This window comes from Accipiter gentilis, chromosome 7 (genome assembly GCF_929443795.1).
Source record: "Accipiter gentilis chromosome 7, bAccGen1.1, whole genome shotgun sequence".
NCBI lineage: Eukaryota > Metazoa > Chordata > Aves > Accipitriformes > Accipitridae > Astur > Astur gentilis.
The window spans coordinates 30,605,117-30,630,096 of NC_064886.1; the positions used below are offsets into that span (position 1 = coordinate 30,605,117).

Below are 24,980 nucleotides of genomic sequence, written 5' to 3' on the forward strand. Positions count from 1 at the left end.
CATTTTCCTTGGTTTTGAATCTTCCTTTTCCATTGCAAAGCAGAGCTGAGCCCGATACAGTGAGAACAGTGCACAGGAGCATATCAGAGGAAGGCAGTGACATCTCACCTGCTGAGGAGCCCATCTCCCAGCAAAGATCTAGCAGGGAAAATAGACTCAATGTACGTAATGCAACCTAAATTTTTCAACTTGTCTGTGTGTGGAAGAAAGGGCCCAAGAGTATAAATCCACTCATCATGCAATCTGAATCTTGGGCTCCTTGTTTCATAATTTATCAGATCCCATTTTGACTTGTATGAAGTGTCCACGTGGGTGAGACTGGGAGAGCTGCGGCTGCGGCTGTAATGGCATGCAGCACTTGTGATTTCACTCACTCAGCGATCACTCAGTAGCCACTCAGCAAAGTGAATAAGAAAAGGTCTAGTGTAATTGACAGTAAAAGGCCTCTGAATTACGTTACTCCTGCTTTTCCTTTTAAAGTTTCTGATTAGAGTGTAATTGCTACTCAGCAGTAGTCTTCAACAAAACTGCCATTTTTCCTCATCCATGTATTTTTGGCTTTCTGATGTCAGTGTTAGTCAGGAGCAGCTCAGTAATTCCATGCTTTTGAACTCGGTGCTGCATAGGCCCCTCCTGTTTGTAATGAAGCTGTTATTTCACAATTCCTAGTGCTCATCTGGTTTGACTTTAGCAGAAAATATGGCTGTTGACTTAGAATTCATCAATAGCAACAAATAGGATGAGGTTATAATTTGTCAGCTGTGTTCACTGGGCACAGGATTTGTTTCAACTGTCTAATAGATTTCAAACAAAGTTCAGGAGCCAAATGCACGACGGGCAGTGCCCCAGGCAGGCAGCACATCACCGTGCTAGTGCAAGTGCCTCAGCAAAAAAAATTGGACACAATTAAGAAGAGGCTGCAGCGCAGCAGGGTGGCAGTGAAGGACTAAGACATGTCAGGCTGGGAGAAACACTGCCTGAAACTCTGGCAGGTCACCATGCAGTTACAACATATGCACTTAGGTGAATTTCAGACAAAGCACGGTAAAAGTTTCTTTCTCTGCAGAGGCATCCAAGTAGAACGAATAAAGAAGATAAATTGTCTTTTAGAAGGGTGGGAGGGTTTCCAATATGCCTAACAACCATTATGGTTTTATGTCAAGCAGTAGTGGAGGGAAAAAAGAGTTCTCTTCTACAAGATCTTTTCTTAAAGGATATGATAGATGATTAAGGTGCACAGAAAGCTTCAATAGTATATACGTGAAAGTTCTCCCTACAAGGGTTCATTGTAAAACAAATGTGCTTCTTTAAGGATAATGGCATGGTATTATTTATGTAGACAGTTCCAGCAGTTCCCAAAGAGGAGTAAATGCTGTAATCATACCCATAAAGGCCTGCCTGCTTGCTTGCACATTATTTGGCATTAATTTTAGTATAGAATAATTATCAGAGGAACATTTGGATTTATTATCTGTAAAGGCAATTTTAAATGAGGTATGAATTCAATACAGTAAGTGTTCTCTCAGCAGTGTGAATCCAAAATGGAGTTGTCGTCTTCTACCCGATAAGTCAAGCTGTGCCTGGGCATATGGAGATTTTCATAATATATTCTATTCAAGAATTAGAAAGCAGTAAATATTTGTGAAAACAATAATCAGCAACTGCATCTGAGGGCAGCAATGATGTACTGTAGGATTTAGAAATGAGTCCCTGAAGTCAGTGATCCCGCATTGGATGCTGAAACTTTGGCTTGGTTTTAAGGTCTTTTTGGGGAGAGAATGAGGCAGGAGAGTGAGGTTTTAAATGCTGAGAGTACAGTTTTAAGATGAGAGCCCGAGCTAATGCTGCTCAATACGATGATCACCTGCAGTGAAATGTTCACCTAAAATTCCAGCGCTGCCATTTTTCAGCTTCTAAAAGTAAATGGCTTAGGAGATGGTACAAGCCATCTGTACTGCTGCAGACCATAGGTTTTATTGGGCTATTTTTTATCTCACTGGACTAAACTCTGCTCCTGGTTTGCTAGATAGCAGTGAAAAGAAGTGTCCTTTTCCATCTGCCCAAGCCAAGTAATTTATTTTGCTCTTCAGGATCGAAATGTGCTTTATGCCCTCATCACCTCAAGGCTTGACAGTGCTGTAATGGGCATTATACAGTGCTAACCAGAAAAGCCACATTCAAGAATCAATTCAGATCACCCCACTTTTTGATTAGAGTAAGCCAGCAGAAGCGTAACATACCTTTGCTTCATACACTAGTGTTTGCTGGCACTTGCACAGGAGCCCATGTCACTAAGAAAACACTGCAAGTATTTCCAAGTGCCTTTCAGCTGAGTTTTCAGCGACTGCTTCCCCATCAGTGATCTCCTGGGTTCTGGGAAGAACTCTTGGGGAGAGCCAGTGGAGCCCGCTCTGGTCTTTCTCCTGCCACTGTCTGTCAGGTCATGAATCTGGCTAGTTTTGAACAAGAGCAGATATTCTTCTGTCTGTAGAACTGCTTTATTTATTTACTTATCTATATACTTATTTAATAGGAGTGGTAGATAGTCTGGGCTGGCAAACATTGCCCCACCAGAGTGAAAACCACATGCACACATGTAAAGTTAAAGAAAGGTGTCGAGCAAATAAAAACTGACAAGTGCTCGGGACTCAAACTCCATTTGGGACTTTTTCTAGTAATAAAATTAACTTTAAAACCTCATGGGGCATTATAACTTTTTAAGTAGGAGGAGAACAATGTAGCAATTCTCAACAGTAATGAGCAGCGCTGCCAGCCATGAACCATACTTTGTGGAGTTTCTCCTGAATGTGGAAATATAGGCAGGAAAATATAGTGACCTACCCGAACAAAATTTTTTGTTTCATATTTTGAAGTAACTGATAAGGGCACAGACCTTGAAAACTGAGAGTTACAGTGCTCACAATTCTAAAAGTAGACGTAGCAAAGTGATTGATAGAGGATCAGTTAACTCATTTATCCCTTTTCTCCAGTCGCGATTTGCTTATAAGCAGTGAAGCATTTCCCAAGTGGGTGCTCCTCATCCACTTGTCGACCTACAGGTAAATGTCTGCTCACTTCGGGCTCGTTTTTGTCATTGGTGACCTCCAGGAGGCATGAGCCTGCAAAGAAAAGTCAGCAGAGACCCTTCTGTAGATCGTGCTGTTATGAGCAAGACATTGGCATTTGTCCCTAAAAAGCAGAACCAACAAGTGGATTTGGTCAAGCCAGCACAGAAGATAATGTGACCACGAAAGGGGAAGGGCCTGAGGGCAGTTTGTAGACATAGTTAGACAGCTTGCTGGGATGGAAAGATAAGAGCAATAGGAAAGCTTAGGAGAGATGGATCAGAGAGAGAAAGAATGAGAACACCACTGCTTCAGTAAAGAGAACAGGATTCATGGCACCATAAAAAAAAGAAAGTAGCAGACCAGATTTTCATGTGGTGTAACGTGCTGCTGCGACCATTCTGATTTTCACCAGGTGAGGATCTATCTCACTTCTTGTAAAGGGGCTGGTGGGCTTCTCTAGCTGAAAAATACCCTGATGCTCAGTAAGGAGCAGTGGCCCTGACACAGGGGGGTGTCCAGTCACCAGCACTGTGCTGGAGGTGAGAATTAGATGATCATAATTTTCCCCTCTGGCTTTAAAATCTATTAACAGCTATTTTATGGTGCTGATCATTTATCATTGCACCACAGACTGCAAGACCAGGACCACCATGATATACTTCATAGTTAATTTATTTCCATTAGTTCACAGCTAAACTTAATTTAAAAGACTTTCTAAAAACTGGATTAGAAAGGAGAAAACTGAGACACTTTCCAGTGTAGAACTATTCGGGGAAAAAAAGGAATTTCTAGAGCTGTGAGTTGATGTGGGGTCTCGGATGCAGGCGTTTGACACTTGGTTGTGATACCAGCCTGTTACAGGAATGCCCCACGTTTCCCAGCAAATGATAAGGAACATTAATACATGTACCCAGACAGATGTACGCTCAAGGCTCCTTCAGCATGGCTGTCTTCATGGCTGAAGCTTTGCTAATGAAACACCTTTTGCAGCAAGGACTGATACACTGCTTAATTACTTTCTCTTTGTCCTTCTGGTGGGTAATATTAACTGTTCCTGAAAACAAAGCATGTCCTGCCTCTTCTGCAAACCTGTCAGAGCTGAGACACACTCTGCCCCTCGGTCCACATCATACCTGGTGTATGGAGACAGTAAAATGGGTGCTGCTGATGAAAATGAGAAAGGGGACTTTCTCTGTAGCTGGCATGGAGAGGGAATGGAGGCAGGCTTGGTGGAGGACAAAAGGAGTAACCGGTTGCACCATTTTTCTTCTCTGTTTTACAGAATTGCTCTCTTTCTTCTCTTTTTACCTTTTCTCCTGTCATGACCTTGCTCTGCAACATGGGGAAAAAGGGATTCTTGAGGAACTGGCCTGGTCACTTCTCCAGCATAGCAGTTCTTCTCCATGCGCTACTTCAAGCACACATGCTTCCAGGAACCAGGTGGTTTTAGCTCCAGGTTAAATCTCACTGCACACCCCAGGGCAGGATTGTCTCACAGAAGGATGAGGAAGTTCTGATGATGATATAGGAAAAAGTTAACTTTTTTTTTTTACTTGAATATGTTACAGTGATTTTTTTTTTCCTGAGAACTTAATCTTCTATATTAAATTAAGTCAGATAATCCTCTTGTCACTATAAAAATAATTATGATAGGTTTTTGAAAAGAACATAGGAAATAAAAGGTTTTTTCTAACCCCAAACACCCACAGCTTTTCTTTCCAGCATTATTTTAATGAGCAAAACAGTGTTAGATTTAAAACTGCAATTAAGATGAAAGTACAGAAATGACCAGCTTTATTTTTTGACCATATCTGCTGTTGTTGATGCTGCTAATAGGTTCCGCAGGCTCTAGTACTAATTGGCCTAACACCAGATAAAACTAGATTTTCTTTTAGGCAGATATTTTAAAAAATAAAAATAAAAAAGAAGAAGAAAAAAAGAAATACAGGGACAGTAAAATCTCCTTGCTTTTCAAGCATAAGAACTCCAGAGACAAGGAATCAACTCCTCCAGGTCTCATCTCAGTATTGAATGTTCTCCCCTAATTTCTGTCATCAGTCCAAGCTCTCTCTCCTCCAGCCCAGGCTGCCCTGCTGATGCACCAAGCACAGAAATAGTCCCAGTGGGAGAGGAAGCAATGACCCTTAATCAGTAATATGCCTTTGCATCTCTTAGAAGAAGTGGCACTATTTTTTGTAGTTTTCCTTGTAAGAATTACTTATATTCCTGTGCTCTTTGGCACAGATCCATTAACCAAACGTACTTTAATGTCAGATGTATGACCATTACAAAATACAAACTGAACTAACATGACAAGGTTACTGATTGCTAAGACATGCAGGGCCAGGGTTTTAATCCCCGCTGGATGAAACTCTCTACTCCCTGTGCTTAGACATTTTCTGCATTGGGACCATAAGCCCTTAACGGAGCTTCCCAGCGCAATCCCCGAAGGGGAACAGATAAAGCTGAAATAGCTGTGACTGGCACCAGTCCTGGCTATAGACAGGGCTACTCTCCAGATTAGCTAAGGCCTGAGTGTTTGCATAAATCAGGACAGCAGGAATTGACCCGATATTTGTAGAGTGCATTTTGAATTGTAAAGTTCATTTTCTCCTATAAACTCTCTCGTTTTCCACTGTTAAACTACAAGGACTTTATTACACTGTTAGTAATCATAGCGGCAATTTCTCGACAGCCCTGAAAAGTATCCTAACTGAGATCAGTTCATTTTGCTTATACAGTCCTTGCCACCTTGCCTTGCAAAATGTCTGAAGTGAACAGGTTTGAACAATGACTCAACACGTGTGTTGCTTGCCAGTGTCCGGGTGTCTTGGTTTATTCCCCAGCCATGGCTAATGATGTCTCCAGCACTGCCTGCACAGCTCTGGCATTTGTTTGTTTGCTTGTTTGTTTATAGCAGCAGCTTCAGCAAGAGGTGGGAGTGTGAAGCATCTCATAGCTGATGTAAAAGGAGCAAGAGTCTTTTGTAATTCCGTGTAGCTCTTTCAAGTACATCCATTTATTTGACACTGACGCTGTTGTATATTTTAACCAAACGCACACGAACAAAGAACCCAGTCCTGAAGCCTTTGCTTATTGAGAAAGGACTTCCAGATGTTCCTTACAGATATTTAAACTCTTTTAATGTAAATTTGAATTCTGGATCTAAAATTAGTGAGTGTAGCTCCCTACCAGAATCTGAAGCCTGATCTGGACAAGAAAGTTTAATTATCACATTGATGCCTGCTAGTAGCTCTCCTGAGATATTTTCACATCCAGGAGAAGACGCCAGCTTTGTACTCCAATTACTTTTAAGATATTCCTAAGCCTTGTCCCGTAGATTTATTAAAGTGAAGGATGAGTGACAATATTCACCTCACTTGTGGAGAAGTCTCTAAATGTAAAGGCAAATTCCCTGCTTCTCACGCCATCATCTAGCATCTCCCATGATTTTCTGTTTGTGTGGTATCACTAATTTACTGATGTGACGCCCTTTTATAGCATTCCAATCCATCACAAGCTCTAAACATTACACTTGTGTGTGTGTGTTTTATCCCTTTATTTTTTAACTAGGTGTACACAAATGAATACTGACTTTGGGTCTAATACCTGATTTACATACGTGCAAATAGGTTATTATGCCTTTAATTTGCAAGCCTGGTTGATACAGTTAAAGGTATTTGTGCTTTTTAGCCACACAATTGCATATGGCTTTTTAAAAAGAATGATCCTCCTAAAGGATTTTTCCCCACTGATGAACATAATGATTGAACATCAGGTACAGAGCCATTCTGCAGGCAAGAGAGTGATATTCTTGTAAAATGAGGTATCTCGTATGGGCTGGTAGTTGCATGGTCCGAATATAGCCCTCTTACCAAACAGACCTGATTTTTGCTGACTGTTCTGACATACAGTCCTTTCTTTTGGGTGATGGAGGGGAATGTACAGGAGGACAAACATGTAATAGCCCATAAATATAACATTCCTCATTTAAGCGATCTTTCCAAAATGTAAAAACTTTCCTAAAAAAGCATTAATACCACATAATCTATTCCGCTTCCTGTGTAAAAGCAGAAACAGCTTAAAAATTTCAATAATTTTGTGTAAAATATTCCTGAGCTAGTCATTTTTATGCTGGATTTCCACTTGATGCAATATGAAACCGCGGAGATACCTTATCATACTCTGAAAGCTGGCATTATAAGACACTACTGAAAATATTGCAGAGCTTTGCATAGCAAAGAACATTCAGCCAAGTAGCTAGTGAGTGTCCTGCGTTTTTAAACACAGACACCGTTGCTGCTTGAATATTATTAAAAGTTCAGGAGGCAAGAATCAAGCCTATAATATCTGTATCATTTTTAAGTGTCATGGGGAAAAAAATCCAAAATTGAAAGGAAAAAAAATAAGGGGGGGGGGGGGGGGGGCAGTCTAGTTGGGAAAGCTCCAGGGCCTCAATTCTTGCATAGAGCACTTGCACAGTGTGACAGCAAAGCCGGTGTCACCAACACGTCAGGGCCCGCGGAGCTGGGGCTGCCGCTGCGCTGCACGGCCCGGCTGCTCCAGAGCACGGCACCCCGCTGCACAGCAGCTCCCTTTCCGAGGGAGCAGCTCAGCTGTGAGGGCACCCTGGGGTCCCCAGTGCGCACATCTTAGATACCAGTCTGGCTACTAGAAAGCATGAATCATCAGGGGATGCCTGTGCGCAGTGAGGCAGGCTGAGCAGCGGCGCTTCGCTGGCTTCTGTGGTCTCCCTTCAAGGGGAATAGCTCGTAACTGGGCACCTCGCTTATAAATGCATTTATTACAGTGCTAAATACCAGAAGTGCGGCCTGCCAGTATCTTGGTTAACGTAGAGGGCTAACTTCTCACCATATCCACTGCTGGCACAAGATCTGTCAAAACACACAGTAATAAAAAATGAGGGGTAATCTTTAAAAACAGCTGGGTTTGATACAAGATGTGGGTTGGGTTTGAGTTTTTATCTTCCTGCTTTGTGTAAAATTGGGTATTTAAATTGTGGCTTGTTTTCAAACAAGATCTCAAGCTTTCCTGCTTTGTTTTCCCGAAGCCTTTGGAATTGGATCTGAATTTCACATGGAATCAGAAACAGTGTTTATGTAGATTTAAAAAAAATTGGTTTTAAAACACCTCCCAGTGGCTAAATCCTTTGCTTGCTGATGATAAGGAAACACTTTTTTTGCTAGTGGTTTACTGCTGTTTTCATGGCTTTGTAAATCTAAGCTTTAATTTTTCTTCCCATTTGTGTTTATGTCCAAAGGTGTTCAAGTTGAACTATTGTAAAATTAATTGCATCTGGAAAAATGGCATTATTTTTCTCCCATCTCTAATGCTCATATTGCCACTGAGGGAGGGAGACAGATGGAAGGGGAGGCTTCTGAATGTTGTAGTAGACTAGCTGCTTGTTTCCTTCACTGATGAAGAGAGTGATTCCTTCAAAGTAGAGTAGAAAGATGGCTTGGGACCTTGGCTGTGAATAACATCACATAAGGCTGCACTAGGAGAGGTGTCGATATCATGCTTTGTGGGCCACCAAATGTCTGGGAATGAATGCTTTATGATCACATTTAGAGGGGGCTGAAACAAATCTAAACGAGCAAAAGACTTTTATATTCTGAAAACTCAAACCTTTGGAGAATGTCTTATATATTCTGTGCTAATTAGAAGTGTAGTAAAAAATTACTCTGAAGATTTACACAGACACATAAACACATATAGATGCAAATTTATATAAAGCGCAATGGAAGAGGGGAGGTAGATTTAGATGTGAATGCAAGAAGGAAAAACTAAACACAGTTGGACTGTTGTAGCCAGAAAAATGAATTAGTACTGTGTTTTTCTACCAAACCCAGAACATGCATCTCATTTTTAATTGTCTCCTGAGCCACAGATATACAGCTAAATAGATGTGATAAAAGGTCAGGGGTTTTAAGCTCCACACTGAAACAATAAAAAAGACAGAACTAATTGTCCTGAGACCTTTAGCATCACATAAGAAGGACAAATAAGGCAACTTTAGTGTGGTAATTTAGACTTGATCCTGTCTCATGGAGTTGAGGGATATAATTGCCCTTTCCCTGTCCCATAGAGGACCAGATTTCTTCGTCACCTAAACATTTACGAACCCTTTGCTCAAACGCTTCCCAGGCAGGGCAGGAGGTTAGAGCACACCAAAGCTGACAACAATGCCTGGTAAACTTCAGATAATTCACAAATCCATCTTAATTACCAGAGTCTCCAAACTTTTATTTCTTTCTTGAGGCCTACTGTTTTCTCAAAATCTGAATCTAATAAATCCCGTTCCTCTGTCAGTAATGACAAAACTACAGGGGAAAAAAAGCAGTGCTGTGAAAGAAGTAAAGGACCAAAGTCCACCTAAGTATATGAGAGTATAAGAGTTTACCCTCTCTGCACACAGATTTACCCCCATCTGCAGAAGCTCCAGAGGTGACCTGTGAAAACCATCATCTGATTCTTCCACTTCCTTCTTGAGGGCCCCAACTCTCCTTTCCTTGATGACTATCTCAGAGGGCACGTCTCGCGGCTGGCTGCCTTGTGCTACTGTGCAGTGGCCTTCTCACTTCTCCATGACCTTCCTCCCTGATGTTAAGCTTTCCCCTTTCTACTGCCTCCCCAAGAGGGCTTTCTACCCTCCTCCTTCCTAGCTACAAGTGATTAGTGTTTTCATCTTTGACGGTAGTGGTGATGGCAAATACCTTGCTCTGTTTCACTTTCCTGGCACTAGAGGTAGCTCATTGCTGTCCTGCTGGGCTCTAACTCCTTGTGGTGTGCTGCCAAGGAAGACTAAGTTTTGGTAGACTCTGTCAGCTACATGGAAGCACTCAGGGCTTTTTCAGCCCCAAACTACTTCTAATAAAGATGATTTATGAGGGGCATCTTTTCCCAAGACGGCTTTGAAGAAATGTCCCTGATATCTATGTCTATGTATTTATGGACACACACACGTACAAAAAGCAGTGCTATTGGGGTTTTTTTTAATATTAAGACATTTGTGTGCAACAAATACACAATTTTTTTTATTATTTTATATTTGTGTGTGTGTGTGTGTGTGTGTGTGTGGTCAGATTCCCTGGATTAAATTTCAGCATTACCATACAGCATTTCACTTATCCGGTTTAGTGTTGGAGTGGTGCAATACTGAGATAAAGTTACAGAAATCTGAAATCAAGAAGTTTTTTATCCATTTTAAGAGCTGCTCAGAGTCATCCTAAAGTTAGGAATCATGCAGAAGGTATATACTCTGGAAAAGGAGCAGACATTTCACTGCTGTCTGTTTATTCCTCTTTGTTTGCAAAATAGTTCTCCTTTCACCTTAATAAATAGAAGAATTAATGAAAGCTTTTTTTGGCACACCAGCTATTACTTTTATATAGCCATCAAAAGGAAATGTGAACAGGATTGACAATTTCATTTATCTTTGTGATAGAAATGCAAAGTAAAGAATTTGTAGCAAGTTGTGTGCACATCATAATAAAAGGGCAGCAAGAAGCCCTTTTCTAGCCAGTGCAATTTATTTACCTCTTTTCAAAATCAACTTCTCATTGTGTGCCTACAAATCTGCCTGCTCTGAATATGCATTCAAAGAGAAAGAAAACAGGACAACTTAGAAAGGATATTACATGGGAAATTGCAGAAAGTACTTTATAATTACTTGGAAGTTTTGTCAAATTGGACACTGTATTTTTGTGCATTTCAATAGGGTATAAAAATGCACTCAGCTGATGACCACGGAAAAGGGAAGCCAGCGTGAGACTGGTGAGGCCCACTCCTGCTTGTAGCAGTATCAGTGAGTGCGTCCCTCCCCAGTGAAGGTGTGACTGCTTGCAAAGGCTCTCATCTACAGAGGGTCAAAGAACAGAGAAAATTATGACCCCGAGACAGAACTGACTCATGCATGCCGTGATTAGATACTGTTATGTGGAAACAAGCATAAGATGAAGGGGCTGAAATTAAGACTTGGAAGGGCTAGTTCTCCTTCTCCATCACAGGGACTTCTCCATCACGCCTGTAGGGTGGAGATTATTAACTGTCTAATGTGGGTGACTCCATAGGTTCTAAACCACCGGTTAAAAATATCCAATTTTTGTATAACAGTTTGGAAGAAATGCCCCAAATCTATCTGCCCCAACCTGCTTTGGCCCACCCACTCAGATACACTAGGTATGTTGGCCCTCACTGCCACAGCCAGGGACTACAGCTTCACACAGGCATCAGTGCAACACTCCTGGCTCATCCCGAGTTGGAAGAGGGCCCCAGTGGAGTTAGTGAGCCAATATCAAGTGCCCTGAAGGTCTTTTCCTGCTAAGATGGTTGGGTAAAGGAGCCACTTAATTTCATTAGCAGACCTCGCACCCTCTGTACTTACTAATCGTAACAAATGTAAATAATAACATTTATATAAAAAGTAGCCAGGGTTTATAACAGGAATGGAAGAGAAATTTACTCATTGGGTTGAGGGAAGAAGCATCACCAAGGGTCTAGAAAGAATCAGTTACGGGCAAGAGCAAGGCAGGTTTTTTAAACATGAATGCTATAGTGTTCACCAAGCACCTGCCAGAAAATTTCAGATAATCAGCCATGAGAGGTGAATCATGACAATAAGTAGCTGGGTGAAAAAAACAGGCTCTCCATGCCACTCCAAGCTGGTAGTTCTGTAATGTCCTACTCAAGGAACAAATCCCCACCGTTACTGTTTACCTAAACCAAAGGTTTATGTGGTTCTTTGTCCTGGAGATAAGATACAGTCTCTGCACGGAAGAGTGTTAAACTAAAGACTCACAAAACCTCCAGCCCAAAGGCAGGGATAAAACCAAAAACATTGTCAAGTCTGAGATAAAAAAGGATTTTTGGCATTCCGTTTGGCAGCATTAGCGTGCAGTATCAGGAACATTTTCCTTCCGTCTCTCAACACCACCACAAGTCAAATGTGGAAATAACAATAATTCTTCAGTAGAAACAACACCGCGTTACACGTGCTTTCTCTGTCTGGCATTTCATTGAATTTTCAAAAATCTGACAAATCCAACCAACCATTAAAATGTGTAATAACAACAACAAAAAAGCATGCTTTGAGGGAGCATACACATGTAAATGCGATGATGAAGAAACGTAAGTAGAATTTCTGACTCATGATGAAGAGATTGAATAATCTGGTCAGACAGTTTTAGTAATTTGTTATTTATTCATTAACTTGTACTGTAGCACATTCCTATTTATTTTGAGTGCAACGGGAAAGTACAGCTGCACAGATGCAGGCAGAGAGTTAGTTAAAGAATAGTTTTAGGACAGGTGGTATCCTAGATTTGTAAGAAAGAAGGCCTTTCTGTAATTAACAGTGGATTCGCCACACATAAAACATTCGCTCGTGCAGTGTTCCTTCATGTATTATCAGGGTTATACTAAAGCCTATCAATTACTTTGCAGAATTCATAAAAATAGAGACATATAATATATTTGGAGAGTAAAAGGTGAGTCATTAGCTGCATTTTTAATTTAACAAATTTAACTTTATAAATAAGATTTTTTCCCCAGGCTATCATTTCTAATTATGCACCTATATAAATTTATGCTATGGTATTAACATTTCATAAACCACAAAGGTGGTTTTCAGTCTGTGTGAAATATTGTAGAAAAATTTCTGTGCAGTACAACTTAATAGCATAAGAAGTTATAGCTCGAACATTTGTTCAATATTTTTGGAAGCGGCTCTATGTCAAAACTGCAGCTTTTTTTCTACCCGGGTAAGCCACAAATTCAAGTGCAATCAGGTGAACATTTTAGTCTTAGCTTAACCTCTACCATTAGACAAAGAGTCTGGAAAGCTATCAGCTATTTCTCAAGAAAAGGTCAAAAATAACTGCCAAAAAGATTGAATTCTTTGTTGCTGGATATGTAGGTTGATCCAAGTACAGCCAAAACAACATCAAAAAATATCTTGCAAGAAAAGCTAAATAAAGATGACAGTATCTTAAAAACATAAGTTATTACAGCAGTTACATTGGAGGGAGAAATCCACCTGCTTTTTTTAATCATCTCTGGTATTAACTTTACCTCTGGAAAGGTGAGACTTTTTGGAGGCTTCATGAGAGCAGTGCTCATGGGCTGCAGCTACCCAGCGCTCAGGAGGCCACCACAGCTTCACTGCCTGCACCCTCACATCCCTGTGTCCCATCCGTCACTCCCCCCAGCTGCTTCCCGGGATGGTTGGGCACAACAGCAAATTTCCCAGAGAGTGAATATTTTCTGCTCTCCAGGGCCTCATTCTTCTCCTGTGAGGCCCAGTGATTCTCAGCGTTAACAAAGAGCTTCATTTTTTTGGGCTTCTGAAGAAGTTCTCCTGCCCATCCTTTCCCTGGGTTGCTTTAGGTGCTGGTAACTGTCCACACATGCAGAAAGCCACAGATTATTCCAGCAGATCCCTCTTCCTTCCCACAGCACCTTTCCCCTTTCTGTAGGGCAATGCTATAACATGGGAATTATTTAGACAATGAATTGATACGATTTCTTTTAGCCATGACTACCATGACCAACTTCAAGCCTCTGGTTTCCAGAGATCTGCTTTTGACTTGACGGTATTGCATTGGCAGAGAAACTATAGACAACAGAAGAGCTTCCTAATGCAAAAAATGTTGCTTGTTATTATCAGGATTTTCAATAATTATTACCTAATCTGTGATTCACTGTGATGCACTTCACCAGAATCTCATCAGCCAATCGATCCTGCCTATTTGACTTGGCATTTCTCATCCACAAAACAAGGCCATGAGGTTGGACTTAAAGAGACCCCTTTCCTGACAGCAGAAATTATTTTGTACAAAATCATGAGCAGCAGTGAGGAATCATCACCCATAAGATAAAATGATACTCCATCAAGCAGATAATGTAATGGTGATAATCAGTATAAGATGAAACACGGTAAGCTTATGATTTTGAGAGCCAGCTAGGAGTTTCCCATTCAAAGCTATCTTTGAAAGTTTAGGGGTAGTGTTTACAGCAAAAGCCATGTGTGCCATGCAGGAAGAAAACACAGAAAACATTTTGGTGAGGTTTTGGCTTTCAGGAACAGGTCTCGGAGACACAGCCAGATAGTGCGGGCAGTGCAAAGCAGCCTCTCTCCGGTGCAGTGATAGTCCCTGGAGGGGTGGTCTTTGTCCCTGTGCCTGTTGCCCTTGTGCCAAGAAAGCGAGGTGTGCTCAGCCCCAGCATGCTGTGGCCAGCTCTAGCAGCAAGGAGCAGGACTGGTGCGCCTCGCTGCCCAGGTATGCAAAAGTGCTTCTGACACTTCTCCCCATTTGTTAGGGCAACCATCTGGCCAATGGATTTGTTGTGAGGTGTAAAGGACGGCTCAGAGAGGCTTTATTGCTAAGAAAGACGCAATAAAAATAGGTAAGCAGGAAACATCGTATGTAGAGCTTTCATACACAGAATAATAATGCTGGGAAAACAGACCGAGCTTCCACATATGGTGGCTTAAGCTGGAAGCACTGGGATAGACTGTGAGTGCACACACAGCTGTAAGAAAAATACTGACTTTGCTGGGATAGAAAACTCTAATCAGTGCTTAGAGTTTTCCTCACAGTGTTCATCTGCTAACAGTATTGTGGCTGAATTCATTCTGGTTATCACTGCAGTTAACGTCTTCATAACCGCTTCCCGGTTTCCTCCTGAAAGCCTAAACTCCACAGTAGCAGAAACTAGTGGGTGGTACAGGATCGCTGCAAAGAGCTCTAAGGGAGAACATATATTATAGTCAACTTTATACAGGATTGTGAGGATTATCTCCTAAAAAAGATCAAAATAAAGCAGATCTTCTGAACAATGGAAATCGTTATCTCTAACTAGCAGTGTAGTCAATTTATTTCAAAAAATATCTATTTTTACATGGTGGATTAATCTCAGATTAGTGAAGTAAAAGCCTTACTATTGAAGTAGCTGTAAATATCTGAATTCTAGCATCTTTATAGACTTGTTCCTGTTTATTTCAAATATCTTTCTGCTTAGTGATATGATTTATTCTGTGGCTAATCAGATACGTACCTTTATCTTCTTCCTGTCGGTTGCAATACGCTTGAGGCGGGTGCTGATCTACGCAGGCTGTAGGTCCCTGGGGTTGGGACAGAATGTGCCTTGGCACAGCTGGGCTAGAGCTGCAGTCCCCCAGCACCGTGACCGCTGCCCACCGGGTGGTTACCCTGCCCGCCAACTGAAATATCTCACAAATGTCATCCATACAGCCTGAGTCCCAGAAACAAATTAATTCCTAGCATGCTACGAAGCCTGTCCTTTCCAATTCACCTGGATACCTGCCTCTGCGTTTGAATGACTGCCTGCAGTGAACTGGACATGACTGAATTACAGCTTAAGAAATAATCATTCTGCTCAAAAATTTTCACCATGTAGAAGGCTTAAATCAGAGCAGAGTCACATCTGAGCACCAGGACTCTTACCCGCATAAGAGGCAAGGAAAGCAGAAACATACTTATGTGTCCAAGTTTTGTTGTTTACATGTTATCGCCTAAATTAGCCTCCTGACAGTCAGTGGAGCTTTCAGAGGGAAGCATCTGAAGTCAGACACATGCTTATCCCTAACAGGAGCCACTTCGAACAAATGTGTGTTGCGATATTTTTCTAAAACTCTGCAAATAGAACTATTTGTCAACAAAACACTTTGTTAGAACTATTTGCTCCCCTCTAAGGATTCATTTCATGAAGATCTTCTGTCTAAGACTATTTTCCAGGATGCTTTCGCAGATTAATTGCTGGAACTTGTGTATTTCTACAGTGGTCATTATCATTATTTTGAACTAGCGAAACCTTATTTAAATTTTTTTAAAAGTCAAACTTTCCTGAGCCTTTCCTTGAATCCATCCTCCCATATGTTCAGTACCTCATCTGAGTATTGGGCTTTGTCCATAGCCAGTATTTTCTGCCCACCCTCTTTCCACCTGACAAGCTCCTGTTTGCTTAAAATTGATTATTATCACTCTGTAATGCACCATGTCTAATCTACACCTACCGAATGTGCTGCTGAGGTTAGGTTTTGGTGTCCCCTATTAGAATCTGTACAAAGGGCTGGCGCAGAAAACCCCTGTCAGAAGTTAACCAGCTCAGATCTTGGGAGAAGGGAGGTAAGAAAGGATTGGTTTTAATCTCATTTCCCTGAGAAGACTGAGAAAAACATCAGAGTCCGCACACGAAGGATGTGGAATCAAGAGCAATCTGCTTTCCAGTTCCCATCTTCTTTCCTTTGCTTGTGGCAGCATCTCCCCAGGTCTACTGGTGCCATCTCTTCGGAGGATGGGGAGAGGCTCCTATTCCTGAGCCATTTGTGACCAAACAAGTGACTTAAATCCCGTAATTTCTTGAAATGTTGTTCATCCTTTGGGGCTGTGCAACCCTTTCTCCTTCGGGAAAAATTGCTTTAGGCTTGTGGGCTGCAGGAAAATTACCCAGGAGAAAATTCATCCTGGCCAGGAGTGGGCTCTGACCTTCCCAAGCCAGAAGTCAAGAAGCAGAGAGAGGCATCGCTCGCGTCTGTCTGTTTCTCAGGTCGCTCACTGGCGTGGTCCCTATTTCCAAGCTCCGAACATAGCCCTTCACAAGTGACTGCCAGCATCTGCCTGATACACACATTGACTGGTTTCTTTCATTTTGGGGGCTAAGCAGTTCCATTTTCTGGGTGGTGGATTTTTCTTCAGTCTAAGTCCTTCCTACCATGGCCATAAAATGCTAATGTGTCAGCAGGCCATAGCCAAACTTCCACACTGTCACCTCCCAGTTCAGCACTTATTCTTCCACGTGTGTCAGCCCTGCGGCTTTCTACCTGCAGTGAGCGCTGAGAAAACACTAGCAAGTAATTGATCCTGCTTGAACAAAATAGTCATTTCAATTCTAATTTAGGAGCCATAGTCTCTAAGTGTCTTTCTGAAACAGTGGCTAGCGGGTTGATTCACTGACAGACTGCAGAGATACATTATTGGTGAAAGGGTTATCTGCAAACCGAAAAATACATGTCCTTTCACATTCCCTTCTCTGTTCCACAAGTGCATGCTGCGATGAGAGGGGTGTGGAGGTGACCCCCTCTCAGGCAGGCTGCTGCAGGCTGCAGAGATGCTCTGCTGGCATCTCTACCCAGGCTGCCTTCTCCCAGTGCCAGGGTTGCTCGGAGGAATGGGAACGGAATAGGGAATCTAGCCAAAAGTTTCTTTTTATTTCATATAAAGAAAAGTAATATAAATGATTAAGTCAGAGCATCTAATTTATCTGTACAGCATGAAGTCAGGTGTTTCAGCTGATAAATGAAGACATCGACTTATTAGCCTAGTTTTGGCAGAATTATTAAGAGCATGTTTACATTCAGGCTCATTAAGGGAGACATCTAAAACCAGAAGCATCCAAAATTAATGGATGCTTTTTGAAACTGTTGGCTTCAATGAGTTGTGCTGCATTCTTTTATTAAGTGGATAGGTTTTTGTGGTTTAGGCAGAGAGCAGCTGCAGGTAGTTCCTTGAAAAATAAAAATACAGTCTTGATCTGTAAAGGAAAATTAATGGAACACTTGGAAACCTTTCTGCACGTCAGCCCAGATATGGTGTGTTTAAGACAAGATGTTTGTGCCTAATATGATTTTCCATGTTGTGTGTGTTTTATATATAGCGTAACATTCTTGTCCTACTTGAACTTTTCTTTTTCTTGCACTCTCTTCTTTTATGCTCTAGTATTAATTGGAAAGATGGGGTTTCTGTACATTTTCTGATTGCACTGATTTAACAAAAGTCATGATTTTGGCTTTATCAACTAGCCGGATTCACACTGTCAACACCTTTTCTCTTGCTATCTCACTCACCCATGATTCAAAGAGGTAGTACATTGACATGCTATGTGCTTAAATCCTTAACTGACAGTTGCAGTAACTCGCGTCCATTTGGAATATTCCCCTATGTTCTCACAGCTTAAGTGGCATTTATATAGGTATTTAATATAGAAAATGTTATAAATCATTTAAAGCACAACAACTCTGAATACTGAGTATCTCTCTATATATACACTCTGTATAGAGCGAGAAATATAGATCTATAAAAAATAAAATGTAATTTATGTTAAACTGTTATTAAAACAATTGGTCCTGGCAAAAGGCCCACAGGTGAGCACAGGAAGGTTACCCCCCCCGTACCTGGATGATCATTGTGGTGAGGCCAGGAAACAGAGGCCAGCGTGCTGCAGAGGGTGCTGCAAGTCCTGCTGGCTCAGCTTTCTTCCTCACTTCTGCAAGAGCAGTATCCTCCCTGCCATAGCAGTTTGTTTCTGTGAGCTACCTAGCAGCCAAATCAGGAAACCTAATGCAACCACATTTAATAAAAAATTTTTGTCATAGTAGTTTTAGCTTCAGCTCCTCACCGGGGGGATGCAAGAGATGACTTTTTAACAGCAACGGGGTTTTTTTCCAACAGTTTATCAAGTATTTATTACTTTTTTTAAAAAGGAAAAAAAAAGGAAAAAAAAAAATCAATGCATTCTAAGCAAATAAAACTCATTTCCCTACCTCTAGTTAATCAGGCTTTATTTGCTTAGTATCTGTGATGTTGCAGTAATTATACTAATTCTCCAGTCATCCATTGAGTCTCTCTTGAAAAACTGGATAGATGTGACTTGAATTTCTAATTCTTTTGATTTTCTAGCTTTGTACTAGTGGAGAGCCTAGCATGATGTAATCCTGGCAATGCAAATAATAAAAAGGAAAGGAGAAACAATCTTAGCTTTTTTAAAAAGTAAAGCAAATGCTCTAGTTTTACACATGGAAAACATGTATTCTTCTTTAAAATCTTGCACAGCAGGTCCATCTCCTCACCCTTTACATTTGGAGCTGGCAGATTGCTGAGGCACTTACATTGCAGCTCACATAGAAACACTTGCAGAACTGAGGCCTAAGCGTTTAAGAGGTTGCTGCAGATCTTGTCTGATCTGCTGGTTTCTTATATGGATTTTTTTCCATATGAAGTGCTGGGAGTTCTTTGAGGTCAAATATATGTCAATTGTCTGTGTGGGAGATGTTACTAGTTTCTCTGAGCCCCGTGGAAAATACAAGGTGTTGCCTAACTCAGTGGTGTTCTCTCCTGGACTTAATGTTCTTTTTTTTTTATAACATTTTTAGTAACATTTATGAATAATATTTTGGCTTCAATTCCCCATTAATTATACCACTTTGAGAATGTAATGAATCAGAATGTTGGTAAACAGTTGCTAAAATGATTTTGTAGACCCAAATATGGAGTATTTTGAGTTTTCTCAATGTGTTTATCTCTTTCAAAGGATGATTATATTAATTTTTCCCCAGAAGAGGGACAAGTGCTAATTTATAATTTATAAAATGTTATTTTATAAGCATTATCTTTAAGATATACAATATTACAAGATAGTGATCTAATATAGTTTATAAAGATCCTGGTGCAAGTTAACGCAAACATGTTACTCAAAGGGAGTAACCACAGTATGTAGGTAGAGACACTTCAGAGGCAAGCAATGCTTGCCTCCGTACTGTTAGGCACTGCTGGGACGTGGAGATCTTGCTGGGATCTTGGAGTCAGAGCTTCTCATGGTAATGTTGAAGTTTGGCTGCTTCCCTGTATTTAGTACACTTCTGCAAAGCCAAGTATTTTTTATAATTCCCAAGACTGAGCTGAGTTGGCTTTTACTCTGCTACTCCGCCTCTGGGTGGTCCGCCTCACTCAAGCTCTTCCCAATAAATATACTAGGTCCCTTTTCGTATGCAGTGATTGCACAGAGCTCTGGAGGTGCAACAGCTCCAATCTGCTGCAGGGTGAGCTGCCAAATGGCAACCCCACGTGCTGATGGACCTGACAGATGACAATTTTTATATGTTGTCTTGTCTTGCCATCTTCTACTCCTGTCTAAGTGTTAGGCAGCCAGCATCATGTCTTTTATTAAAACAGGCTACATGCCCTAAATTTCAGATAAATTTTACATTGTGGAGTAATCTGATTTTTCTGACTGCTTTTGATTTTATTGTAAGCATCGTTTGCTAGAAAATGAGCTATTGTTACATTATTATGAATATACGTGGCCTTCTCTTTCTGTATGTTCTTGCATGAGCGTCACATACCGTTAGATCCTTTAACAAAGAATATCAGATAAGAAAGCTAGATAAAGTAGAAACTAAAGGCAATTAAAAATGCATTTGCTGCATAAAGTGAGAACTGTGCCTAGCCAGAATGCAGAAACGTGCTTTCTACCTTAATCGGTTTCATGGAAAGTAAAATAAAGGTTTTTGGTGGAAATGTCACTCGCCCAGAGTAAGGATGAATAAACCAAAGAGAAAGCACAGCCTGACAGTTTTCAGCCTGAATTTCCTAATGTAAGACCAATCAGTTCTTTCTCAAACACTGTGCTAGACTTCTGCTTATCACCTGGATCCTGGAATAACTTCAAGGCAGTGCAGCCCACTGCTTCCAGATGGGAAATAGGAAAGTCATCATGTACATTGAAAACAATCCAGTCCTTTGAACTTGCAGCTTTTATGACCTTTTACAAACTTCTTATGGGAACACAAGTACACCGTCAGTTTGGTTTGGGCCTTATCAGGACTGGAATTCGGGGCGTGGGGAGGAGGAAGGAAAAATGCAATTATACCTCTTGATTTGATGTTAAACCAGTGACATTTTAAAGGCAACCAGGCTGGCAGTTGCCAGCCTGTTGTTATGAGCTACTCTGAGACAGAAGCTCCACAGTGAAGGTCACTATGCTGGAAGCAGAGATGTGAACATTTTAGCATCTCTCTCTTTTGCCTTTTTTTTTTTTTGTTTTCTTTATATCCAGGATTCGCTTCTGCCCCTCACCAATTTTCTGAAGATAATACCGTTTTCAGAAGCCTGTCAGCATGCCATCAGCGTATTCCTGGGGTTCCTGGGGAGGCACCCTGAGCCCCCAGGTTTGCTTGAACGCTGCCTGTGAGCTGAGAGTGGCAGCACTACCTGCTCCGCTGCAGGAGTGGAGGGCCGGGGCTGCCCTCCACGTTCACGGGCGTCATTAGCAAAAGCATTTACTTTCTATCAGTAGGAGCAAAACTGGCCCCTGTGACTATGAAAACATGTCAGTCTAATGAGAAAAATGAGGGGAAAACCCTGACAAAAATCTAAGAATAGAGTGTTGAACAGGACTTATTTCCGCCAGAGGATTTACGCGCAGAGATGCACATTGCTTAAATATGGCAGGAGTACTGCGTCACATCAAGTATGTTACAGCGCTTTTAAACCAACTCAAAGTAAATGTCTCCTCACATATGCTTTGTGTGTGTAAAACTGGATATTTTTGGAGCCTTCTCCTTTTCAAAGGTGACCTGCACTGCACTGTTTTAATTTCTGAATGGATTAAGCCCAAACAGCAGCATATGAATTAAAGGCTCCTCAAGCAGCCATTAGAAAGTATTTTGGTTATTCAAATAATGGAGTTGCTAGTCATTTTAAAAAATTACAGGGAGAAATGTTCTTAAACGTCATCAGCTACACAGAGCTGGAATCGCTTAGGGGATTTCATGAGTTGCTATAAAACATGGTCCAGCAACGGCAAAAGCAGTCTGCCATTACCAGTCCCGTAAGTCTCAGTGTCTGCTTAAAGCGCCAGATATTCATCCACTGTTAATCGCCTTCACCTCCTGAGGTCAGCGATGCTCCCACATTTCGTATCAAAGGAGGATTTGGGGCTAACAGTGGAATATGAGAATGGGACTAAATGACGACAAAGATGACTGCCCCTTCAGGAGGAATTCTGCTGGTTTCATCCAATGGTCCCTTCAGACTCCGTCTGGCTTCCCTGGAAAGGTGCTCAGGAGCCAGGAAGGGGAGGGGAGGGACTTCAGAGCTTCTCCCTGCCCACCATCTCCTCAGGGATGAAGTCACATGGATAAAGTGATGAAGAGTCCTGTTGCCAAAACAAATGCTCCTGTGTTTTGGCTTATCCTACAGCAGAGAGAACCTTCTCTACTAAAATCTGATTTGGAAGTGAAAAGCTACGTAAATACCATAGGATTTCTCCATTAAACCAACCAATTTCAGTTTGCCTAGATGTAAAATATTGTTACCTATCTGCCACGCAGCTTAACCTGAGTGACAGTTCCAGCAAGATAATACGGGCATCAACAAAACACAGCCTTTACTTCAAGCACTTGAATAGTTTCTCTGATTTCACTGGGAATCGCTGGGGTGGATGATGCTGCAGGATGAGCAACTGCAAAGGGAGCTTCTCCCTGTGATATTCCTGCCGTTCATCACCTATCTTGGGGTATGAGTGCAGACAGGCAATAGCTTCTGTGTTGTAGAAGTCCACTCTGCTGGCAGGATTGAATCAATAAATGACTTCAAGTGTTGTTACGATCCTAAGAGCAAAATGATTTGCACAGAGTACTTGCTAGTCAGTGTAAAGCACAATAGTGCCCCATTATCATTTTAGTAGAAGAGGAGAGCATAAAAAGTCTTGTTATTACTTTAAGACTGTGAAAAACACGCTTGTGTTCCTAATTCCTTACTTTAATTGAATACAAAGATATCGGCGCTTCAGTGTTCAGCTGCTAGATATAAAATAAAATTTGGTCGGTTGTAAATACAGTAGAACTGAAGGTTCAATATTATAAATAGAGGGACGTGTTCAAGATAAAACTGTCTTCACTTCAGCAATGCTATTACTACAATAACAACCTTAGATTTATTAAAATAGAACTAAGTTTAAATGCATTTGCCTTTCCTTTTCATTTTTATTACTTATTTTTTATATCTAAGAAACAAAACTCACTTAACATGAACTGGGTATTTTTACATTCCAAGCCTTTATAAATTTTCCCAATGCTGCAATTTCAGAAGAAATTTTTAAACATCAATTTTAATAAAAACTTACGTAAAAGTTTTTCAAATACGATTTGTCACTAGTAATTTGATATAAAAATTACTTCTGTTTTGATTCTCTTTATCCATTAGGAGTTTTCTAATCAATCCTGCTGCAGAGGCCACAAAGTTGTGGAATTGCTTCACTAGCAGAGGACCCAGCTAACCCATTCCTGGGATTTGACTGAAAGACTTCTGCTGCCGAGCGGAGTGGCTGCTGGATTTGCTTCCTCAGGTACGTCTGTCATGATTGCCTTTCCCTGCCTTCACGCGGCCTGATAGGTGAAGCACTACGTGGGGACTCAGGCAAGGTGGCCATAAAACTCTCTGCAGTGCTACGTGGCTTAAGGCCATATGTGAAAAGAAATCATGATGCTTACTTACTGCCTGAAGCGTGCTGAGCTTTTGGGTGGAAAAGCAAAGCGTAAGTGATTATCAGACTATTTGATTCAATGGTGTTGAATAGTTATTACAATAAAAGCTTTTATGATTGGTGGGGACTGACTCCGCCTGCCTGGGGAACGGGGCTCTGCCTGCTGGCAGGATTCAGGCTGGCAGGATTTAGGCTCCCAGTAAAGACTATGGAGAAAGACAAAGGCGTTGCTCTTCAGGCAAGTTGTCATGGACCTGCCAGAGGACTGTCACAGGATTTAAATCGTGATATGATCAGTAGGAATGGCAGAAAATGCTCCAAAGAAAAAAAAATCCCAAGAGGAAATAGCGACTTGATGCGGTTTCAGTATTCTTCAGGATCGCATGAATTTTACTGAAACTTCCTGGTGGAAACCATGCGGGGTGGGTTTTCCTAGCAGGGAGCCAGCAGCTGCCAGGGCCCAACCACTTAAGCCTCTAGCAGTCTGGCCAGACAGGGAGTTAGCTAGGAAGCTAGATACTAGCACCCATTTAAAAACTGGTCCGGTTTAGTTATTCAGAAAGTGAATGTTTCTAAATAATTTGTTCCATAGAAAGCTTCATGCATCCGACTTTGCATTCTGGTACAGAATGAAACCATTAAAAATACAAGGGAAATTCTCTGTGGATCATAAAATACACTTCCCATGCCATCCCAGCAATTGCATGAAGCTGTGCCTGAATAAAATGGTGACTTTTAATGGGATTTCAGAAAAATAAGGCAAAGATTTTAGAAAGGCACCTCCAATTCATTAGAATACAGCTCCCTCACATTACTTACTGCACAAATGAAACTCCGCTTGTGACCGTAACTCACTGTAACGACTTTTCTGACTTGACTTTCGAGCGCTTCCATTTTTTAACTGGGGCGTTTGCCTGAGAAATAGCTGATCCACAGGCACATTTTCTTTTTATGATACTGTATTCTAAATCAACGGCCGTTGTTTTGTTGTTGGGTTTTCCTCTTTTCCTTAATGTATTTTAACAAGGAATAAACAAGAGTTCGGAAGCCCGACAGCAACCGAACAATCCGCTCTGGGCACGCACCCCGAGAGGAGAGACCCAGGCTCGGAGGAGGACGCCAGCAAAAAGCCGCCCCGTTATTGCTCTTCATTCGAGTACTTCGCCGTTCCTTCTAGAGCGCGTCTGGGATCTTGAGAGAAGCGGGAGGCACACGTACGGCGCGCCGCCGAGACCAAGTTGCACAGACAAGCTCCGTGCCGGAGGGGGATGGCGAGCGGACAGCAGGCACGGACGCAGGCGAGGGGCCGCGGCGCGCCGCGGCCGGGCGGGCGGGCGGCAGGCGGGGCCTCCCGCTGGGGGCGGAGCGGTGCGCGGCGGCGGAGGCGGGGGCCGGGCCCGCGGGTGCAGCTGCGGTCGGGCCGCTCGTCGCCGGGGAGGGGAGAGGCCAGGCGGGCTGGGTCGCGCCGCCGCCCGTGCAAGGGCTGAGCCCGGGCCGCGACGGCAGCACGCTGGGCGCTCCCCAGGCGCGGGGAGAGAGGAGGCTCGTCCCTGCCGCCTCGCCGGCCCTTCCTGCGAGCTCCGAGAGCGGGCTTGTCAGTGTGATGGG

At 42.0% G+C, this 24,980-nt stretch overlaps 1 long non-coding RNA gene across 1 annotated transcript in view; it reads left to right on the forward strand.

The window, feature by feature from the left end:
* Positions 1–9,687, forward strand: part of LOC126041160 (uncharacterized) — a 71,084-nt gene extending 61,397 nt beyond the window's left edge. The window contains exons 2-3 of the long non-coding RNA XR_007506773.1: positions 4,351–4,508; positions 9,508–9,687. This is a non-coding gene — a long non-coding RNA (uncharacterized LOC126041160). The remainder of the gene's footprint in view (positions 1–4,350; positions 4,509–9,507) is intronic.
* Positions 9,688–24,980: the final 15,293 nt, after the last annotated feature.